The sequence below is a fragment of the Tupaia chinensis genome, unplaced genomic scaffold (assembly GCF_000334495.1).
Source record: "Tupaia chinensis unplaced genomic scaffold, TupChi_1.0 Scaffold000079_1, whole genome shotgun sequence".
Taxonomy (NCBI): Eukaryota; Metazoa; Chordata; class Mammalia; order Scandentia; family Tupaiidae; genus Tupaia; species Tupaia belangeri.
Window position 1 is genome coordinate 544,249 of NW_006159540.1, and position 9,513 is coordinate 553,761.

The following is a 9,513-nucleotide window of genomic DNA, read 5'->3' on the forward strand; positions in this document are numbered from 1 at the left end:
GTTTTCCCATATTTCTCGTGATCCGGCGGTGATTTCTTGTCATCTGATGGATGTTGTGTTTCTTTCAAATTCTTGAAGTTCAGCCTTAATGTTCAGGAGCAAGCAGGCAGAGGTGATCTAGAATCTCTTTGCCGTTCTATTGTGATCGCTGGCGCAGCAGATTCAGTAGGTAGTGGGGAATATTTCAACCCTATTAGTATTTGAATGTTTAGCTACAGTGCTCTTAGATCTGTCTAAAAACACATTGAAAGGATAGTTCACGGTAGCCATGTGGAACCTTGTTCTGAAGGCCCGCGGCTTCTTCTGCCTGGATGGGAGGAGCAGAGCGAAAATTAACAAGAAGGAAGGCGGAAAAAATTTGTAATTACTGTTCTTAAGAAAAATCACAAAATAGAAAACTGCACGGCGTGAAAAATCTAGTTCACTGTAGCCATGTGGAACCTTCTCCTGAAGGCCTGTGGCTTCTTCTGCCTGGATGGGAGGAGCAGAGCGAAAATTAACAAGAATAAAGGTGGGGCTAAGAGCCAGAGAAAAACTGTGCCTTTTTAAAAAAGGGGTAAAAAGGAAAAATTACAAAAAAAAAAAAAAGGGAAGACAGAAGCAGGGAGAGACAGGAACGGAGAGACAGAGAGAGAAGGCTGGGGGTGTTGGGGGGGCTCCCTACCGCTAGCTTGTTTGTTGGAGGCTGGATTATTAGTAGAAAATCTTCATTTCCTTAAAAATCTAGTTCACTGTAGCCATGTGGAAACTTCTCCTCTGTATTGGACAGTTCTTAATGTCATGACTTTCTTGCAATGTATTTTAAAATCCTTTCTGATTGCTCTTTGTTCAGAGAGGGGGAAGAAAGCACAAATTTTATGACTTTTGATTTTTTTTTTTTTGAGAGACATTTTTTTGCTATAGGGAATGGGCACTTGCCAGAGAACAGAGAGAGTCAGAGAGACAGAAAGCCTGAATCACCTCCCAGGGGGTATGGCCATGCCACAATCTCTTCTCCATTCTCCTCTCAGATTTTGGGCATACCTGCACATTCGCCCGGCATGTTTTCTAAGCCCCTGGGTCCGGACGCTAACTATGGTCAACTACATGGGAGTCCAGGTACATAACCTTACGCCATCTGCTGGTCCCTAACTGATTTTTTAAAGTGATGATTATTTGTGGAAAGTCAGCGCCTCACGACTGATCCTGAGCATTAAAGTTAGTACCCAAACCAGGTCCTTACCGTGGAATATAAGACCTGAATGTGAGACTGAACATGGCTTTGGGAAAAGTGGCTGTTTATGGAGTAATGACATTCTTCAAGATGGAACAGGCCCAGATACAGTAGCACATGCTGGCTACTGCTGCTGCTGCTGAACAGACTGAGGCCCCGTGGGTGCTCAAGCTAGATTCCCTGTCCATCTGACAAGCTAGATATGGTGTCACAGCCTAGGGAAACCTGTCTTGCAAAATAAAAACAAAAACAAACAAAAACAAAACGATAGACTTACTTGAATCAATAGTTAACTTTGACATCATCCATAAAAATAAAATCCTTATTGTTTGGGATTTAGCTTCAGAGTCTAGCAGTTATTTGTTCTTTCGTCGGATGTTAGTACATGTTTGGACAAAGTTAAAGGAGTAACAATACCAGTCTGTCACCAAGTAACTACAAAATCTGACATTAAATAAGTAAGGAGAGCAAGTGCAGTAGTTTGGTACTGAATGTTTCTTCAAAAGCAGTTGTGTGACAAGCTTATTTGGGGAAGCTAATGTCTGAGTATTGAGGGGGAATTTATTGGAGAAAATGGACTTTAAGTTAAGTTGTCCCCACATAGGATCCTTTCCTTTTGTAGTGAAGGAAAAGCATATTAGTACTGGACAACTGTCCTCTAGAAATTTTAGACTAAACACTGAAAACTTTCTTATGTTCAAGAGAAAACTCTTTGTAATTTCAACTCACAGTAAAAAGTTAATTTTTCTATGAAATCTTGAGATTATTAAAAGGACTTTAAAGTTCCAAGATAGTATAGGAAGGGCCTAAGTAACAGTGAACATTCTGTGTGTGTTTATTTTTAAAACAAATTGACAAATCCATTTTTGTATAAAACCTCATATGTAGGGAACCAGCAGTTAGCGTAATGGCTATGTCGCTGGACTCCCACATAATCGACCACCGTTCACGTCCCGGACCCGGTGGCTTAAAACTCACACGGGCCGCATGTGCGTGCGTGCCCAAGATCCCGAGAGGAGAATGGAGGAGAAGGGATTGCGGCGTGACCATCCCCACTGGGGGGTGATTTCTCGCTTTCTGTCTCTATGTCTCTCTCTGTCTGTCTGGCGAGTGCGTGTGTCCTATAGCAAAAGTCTCTCCAAAAAAAAAAAAAAAAAATTCAAATGTAAAAAAGATTTTGTTTTTCTCTTTACATGATCTCAGAAGCTAAGATATATAAAACATTTATGTTCTTTGAATTTAATTAGACCATTTTTGGTAGATTTTGTATTTTGGATTGGCAACTTGGTTAACAAATATGCAAATATTTTGGTGATTTCCTTTGAAGATATTTATTAAACTTTGAGTTTCAGAATCTGTTTGTCTTTTAAAAATAATGTTTAGTATTTCATAGTATTGACATAATAACATTTCATAGTGTAATGTAAGTAATTATTTTATGTTGAGGAAATAAGTCTTCATAACCCTAACCCCAAGCCTAGTCTAACCCTAAACGTACCTCGAACACTAGACCTAACACTAACACTAGTCCTACACCCTAACCTTAACTGCAACCCTAACCTAAAACTGACTTCAAATAAAATCCTAACAATAAACCTAAATCTAACACTAACCTTAATCTAACTCCCTAACCCTAACTCCAAAATTAACCTAACCTGAAGCCTACCTCAAACTCTAGACCTAACTGTAACCCTAGTCCTATACCCTTACCCTAACCCCACACCTAACCTAAACCTAATTCTAACTCAAATCCTAATACTAAACCTAAACCCAACGGTAAACCTAATCTTACACCATAACACTAACCACAAACATAACCTAATCTTAACCCTAAATCAAACACTAGACCTAACCCTAATCCTAGTCCTACACCCTAACCCTAACCCCAACCCTAAACTAATCTTGACACTAAGTGAAACAATAACACTAAAGCTAAATCTAACACTAATTTATCACCCTAATACTAACTGGATAAGTAACCTAATCAGAAGCCTAACTCAAACGCTTGACCTACCCTAACACTAGTCCTACAACTTAACCCTAACCCCAACTCTAACCTAACCCTGACTCTAACTCAAAACCTAATACTAAACCTAAATCAAACCTTAAACCTAATCATACACCCTAACTATAACCCCAAACCTAACCTAACCCTAACTAAAAAAATAGACCTAACCCTAACTCTAATCCTACACCCTCACCCTAACCCCAACCCTAACCTAAGCTTGACTCCAACTAAAACCCTAACAATAAACCCAAATCTAACAGTAACCCTAATCTGACACCCTAAACCTAATTCCAAAGCTAACCTAAACCAAAGCCTAACTCAAACACTAGACCTAACCCTAACCCTAGTCCTAAAACCTAACCCTAACCCCAACCTTAACACAACCCTGAGTTTAACTCAAAACCTAACACTAAATTTAAATCTAACCATAATCCTAATCTGACACCCTAACCCAAACCCAAAACCTAACCTAACCCTAACCCTAATTCAAACACTATACCTAACCCTAGCCCTAGTACTACACCCTAACCCTAACCTCAACCTTAAACTAAACCTGACTCTAACTCAAACCCTAACACTAAACCTAAATGTAGCTGTAACCTTAAACTTACATCATAAACCTACCTGCAAACCTAATCTAACCCTAACCCTAATTCAAACACTAGACCTAACCCTAACCCTAGTCCTACACCATAACCCTAATGCCAGCCCTAACCTAAACTAGACTCGAAAAAAACTCTAACAATATACCTAAATCTAACAGTAACCCTAATATAACACCCTAACCCTAACTCCAAAACTAACCTAATGCGAAGCCTAATTCAAAATCTACACCTAACCCTAATGCTAGTCCTACACCCTTACCCTAACCCTAACCTAACCCTGATTCTAACTCAAACCCTAACACTAAACCTAAATCTAACTTTAACCCTAAACTTACACCTTAAACCTAACCCAAAACCTAACTGATCCTTAACCCTAACTCAAACACTAGACCTAACCTTTAAACCTAACCCAAAACCTAACCGATCCTTAACCCTAACTCAATCACTAGACCTAACCCTAAATATAGTCCTACACCCTAATCCAAACACCAACCCTAACCTAAACCTGACTCCAACTAATACCCTAAGAAAAAAACTAAATCTAACTCTAACCCTAATCTAAAACCCTACCAAAACTCCAAATGTAACCTAACCCTAAGCACAACTCAAACACTAGAGCAAACCCTAACCCCTAGTCTTACACCCCAACCTTAACCCCAACCCTAAACAAAATGTGACTCTAAGTAAAACCCTAACAATAAAACTAAATCTCAATGTATCCCTAATCGTACACCATAGACCTAAACCCATACCTAACCTAACCCAAACATTAACTCAAACACTAGACCTAACCCTACTCTTAGTCCTACACCCTAACCCTAACGTCAACCCTAACCTAAACCAGACTCTAACTAAAATCCTAACAATTAACCTAAATCTAACAGTAACCCTAATCTAACACCCTAACCCTAACTCCATAAACTAACCTAACCCGAAACCTAACAAAAACACTAGACCTAACCCTAACCCTAGTCCTATATCTTAACCCTAACTCCAACCTTAATCTAAACCTGACTCCAACTAAAACCATAACAATAAACCTAAATTTAACCATAACCCTAATCTAACACCCTAATCCAAACTCAAAATGTAACCTAACCCTAAGCCTAACTCAAACACTAGACCTAAACCTAACCCTAGTCCTGCATCCTAACCATAACCCCAACCCTAACCTAACCCTGACTCTAACTCAAACACTAAAACTAAAGCTAAATCTAACCCTAACCCTAATCTAACACACTAATCCTAACCCCAAACCTAACTGAAACCTAACCCTAATTCATACACTAGACTGAACCCTAGTTGTAGTTCTACATCCTAACCCTAACCCCAACCCTAACCTAAACCTGACTTGAACTAAAACCCTAACAATAAACCTAAATCTAACAGTAATCCTAATCTAACATACTAACTCTAACTCCAAAACTAATGTAACACAAAGTCCAACTCAAACTCTAGACCTAGCCCTAACCCTAGTCATACACACTTACCCTAACCCCACACCTAACCTAACCCTAGCTCTAACTCAAACCCAAACACTAAGCCTAAACCTAACAGTAACCCTAATCTTATACCATAACACTAACCCCAAACCTAACCTAATCCTAATCCTAACTCAAAAACTAGACCTAACCCTCATCCTAGTCCTACACTTTAACCATAATCACAACCCTAAACTAACCACGACTCTAACTGAAACAGTAACACTAAAGTAAAATCTAACACTAACCCTAATGTAACACCCTAACACTACCTTCAAATGTAGCATAACACTAAGCCTAACTCAAACACTAGACCTAACCTTAACCCTAGTCCTACACCCTAACCCTAACCCCAACCCTACCCTAAACCTGACTGTAACTCAAACACTAACACTAAAGCTAAATTTAGCCCTAACCCTAATGTAACACCCTAACCCTAACACCAAAAATTTGTATTTAAAAATAAATAATTTCAAACGAGCTAATAAGGTTTTTGTTATTAGTTTTCCATTTGAAATACTGTATACACTTTCTTACTTAGTTCTGTGTAAACTTTTTAAATTGGTGTGTTTATAATTATTTTATATAAATTTTTATAATAAAGTAACACATTTTTAAGAGGTTATTGCTATACGGCACACGTGTGCACCTGAAAGACAGAGAGAAACAGAGAGACAGAAAGAGACAGAGAAATCACCCCCCAGGGGGGATGGCCACACAGTGATCCCTTCTCCTCCATTCTCCTCTCGGGATTTTGGGCACACACGCACACACGCCTGGCGTAAGTTTAAGCCACAGGGTTCAGGACTCGAACCACAGTCGACCACATGGAAGTCCAGTGACATAGCCATTACGCTAACTGCTGTTCCAGGTAACTTAAATTTTAAGAAAAAGAAAATAATAAACATTATATGCTCACCACTCAGATTATTTATTTTTACATTTTAAAAATTTGTATTTAAAATCTTTTGTACATCTTTACAGTGTACAAAATTGTTTTTCCCAGCATGAATACTGTGTATAATAGTCAAGTTATAGATATTACCATATGTATTATCATCAACAGATAACTTCTATTTTTTTTTTCTGTTAAGTTTTGTTTCCCCTGATCCCATTCCTCCCACACCCATCACCTACTCCCTTACATACTATCTCCACTCCCCTCAGTTTCCTTCCCTTCTATTAGTATACTTCTCAATTTTTCAGCCTTTGCCATTCAGTACATATTGAGGGAACTTACAATGCCTCTCTTTTATCATCTGACTCTCTTCATTTAGCATTAAATTGTCTTCATCCATCCACTTTGTATAAATGTCAGGATCTCAATTTTTTTTTTTTTTTTTTTAATGACTGAGCAGTATTTTATAGTAACACTGTGCCACACTTTTTCAATCCATTTATCTGTTTTGGGACATTTGGGCTGAGTCCATGTTTTAGCAATTGTGAATAATGCTGCAATGACCAAGGATGTGCAAGTGTTTTTTGAACTGACTGTAGTCCTGTCATTTAGGTAGATATCTAAGAGTGAAAGTACTGGGTTGTATGATAATTCTATTCATAGGTTTCTGAGGATCCTCCATATTGTTTTCCACAGTGGCTATACTAATTCATATTCCCCCCAGGAGTCCACCATCCAGATTTAAGAAATAATATTTTATCTTCTTATAAGGATATGTTGTAACAGATAGTGTAGATGTTCTCTTTGGATGGCTTTCTGATCTGCTATTTTTCTGTAGTAGTATTAATGAGTTCATTGGTAACTGGGTTATATGTTTACTATTGACCTGACAAATATACAAAATCATAAAAGAAGTCATGGTTGTCTAAATAGAAAACTTCTATTAATTTATAGTCTTTGTTCCATGAACAAGAAAATAGAGAGAAACAGAATGACACCAACTCTGACAGGGTCTTGACACTACTAAGCATTGCAACTGCAGCCAGCCCCAGAGAGTGGACATACAGATTCCAAAATGTTTCTCTCTGCATGTGAATCTGGAACTTCCCATGTGAGTCAACCTCAGAGTGTGAAGTTACCACTATGCCATTGTCTGTCCCCCAAGATGATTATTCCTTTGCATATGAATGCAAACAAGAAAAATCTCCTTATGATTAAATTCAGTTACCAGTACAAGCATTCTTAAATTCAAGAAACTTTCCTTACTGTTGTTTTCACCTTTAAAAAATGTACTATCTATCGGGACCAGCACTTAGCGTAATGGCTATGTTGCTGGACTCTCACGTAGTCGACTGCGGTTTGCGTCCCAGACCCGGCGGCTTAAACTCACACTGGGCAAGTGTGCGTGTGTGCCCAAGATACCAAGAGGAGAATGGAGGAGAAGGGATTGCAGTGTGACCACCCCCAGGGGGTCATTTCTCTCTTTCTATCTCTCTGTCTCTCTCTGTCCTGGAGAGCGCACACGCCCTATAGCGAAAACCTCTCCAAAAAAATGTATTTATCTCTTTCATGAAAGAGAAGGAGAAAGAGAAAGACAGAAACAGACAGGTACCCACAACAGGGTCTTCATGCCATGATCCATTTCAAGTCTCATTTTGCTGGGATCCCAGGCACTGGTGGTCTATGCACAAAGAGGTCTCAGGGCTCAGACCCATGTTCTTTTCATGTTGATACAATCGGATAACCCTTCCACTTTATATTTTTAAATATACACTAGAAATATTGAAAACTTTATAAATCATCACTTTAAAAATAATTCATATTCATCTTTAGACATATTTTTTTATTTTAATTCAGGATGAGAAACTTTTCTAGTATTTAGTGTGGGATCATTTATAAACTATACTTTTATACTTATTTTTCAAATGTAATATAAACATAATTGAACAATATAAATCATGAAGACAATGTCCAAATTTTCTATGCTGTGTTATGTTTATGATGAACCATTTTCAGATTCTAAGTTCAATATCATCACTTGCTTATTGTCACTTTAAGTAGAAGTAGAAGCTGTATGTGGATGGCCTAAACCACAAATGTTGTGGCATTTTGTGTAGCATATTGTGTACTTTTTTTTTGATATGAAGGAAATTTATTCCTTTGAGACTTAAAGCTATATATGACTATATGCCATATCGTCTTTTATAGTTAATCCCTTTTTAGTTCAATTGAATGCTTTTTTTCTTAAAGAAAGAATAGTGAATAGTTTAAAGTACATAATTTTGTGTATATATATCTTCTTAATTCAGAAAGAATTACAGCAGTTTACTATTTGCTAATTCATAGTAGTTAGTAAACATATTTTAAGTAATCTAATTATTCTAGAAGTCTATTAGGAATTGCCTTACATGACAGCAACAATTATTGCACGCTTTGGCAGATAAGAAGAAATCAGTGACCTTAAATTATTTCCTATATTTATAGTGCATAATTATTTTTCCATAATTTGGCTGATCTAATTTTATGCCTGACAAAATGTAATTGACAAAAAACATGAAAAAATTACAAAATAAATATATGCAGTGTTTTTATCTTTATACATAATTGCTTGCTAATCATCAAATTGAAATAATTTAAAAAGCCACACGTTTTCTTGACATTGCCATGTTCAAGGGCAATTCAAAATTATTTCCGAATATTTTTATGCTTTGATGTTTATATATCTGACTTGCAATGTGACTATAGTGATTAAATGTTTTTTAATACAAAGCTACCAAATTGGTGCTGTTTAAGACTAGTTTGCACATGTTCAAGTCATTAAAGTAGCAACCAAGCAAGGTAATATAACATCTAAATTATTCAACATAATTTCAGACAATTCCTAAAATGACATAAGGAGGAGCATAAGGAATAAAAAACACTTTTTTTTTTTAAAAAAAAAGAGTGGGTCATCATTCTTTGAACAGACCATTTGTGGAGCTGTAAATTGGCTATGTTATGCTAACTTAAGTTAATTGATTCAATGTATGCAAATAAGCAGAGAGAAGTGTTTTTTGTCAGTTATTAGTGAGTATTGATTAGAAAGAAAATGATTCTGTGCATGTTTTATATTTAGGGACAATGCTATAGACTATAAACCTTCTTAATGTTGGGTCCAATTTGTATTTTTTGTAGTAGTCTTCCAAGAGTCCTCAAGTATTATTATTATTATTTTTTTGAGAGAGAGAATTTTGCTGTAAAGCACATGTGCTCACCAGAGAGACAGAGAAACAGAAAGCTAGAAATTATCCTCCAGGGGAATTGAAATG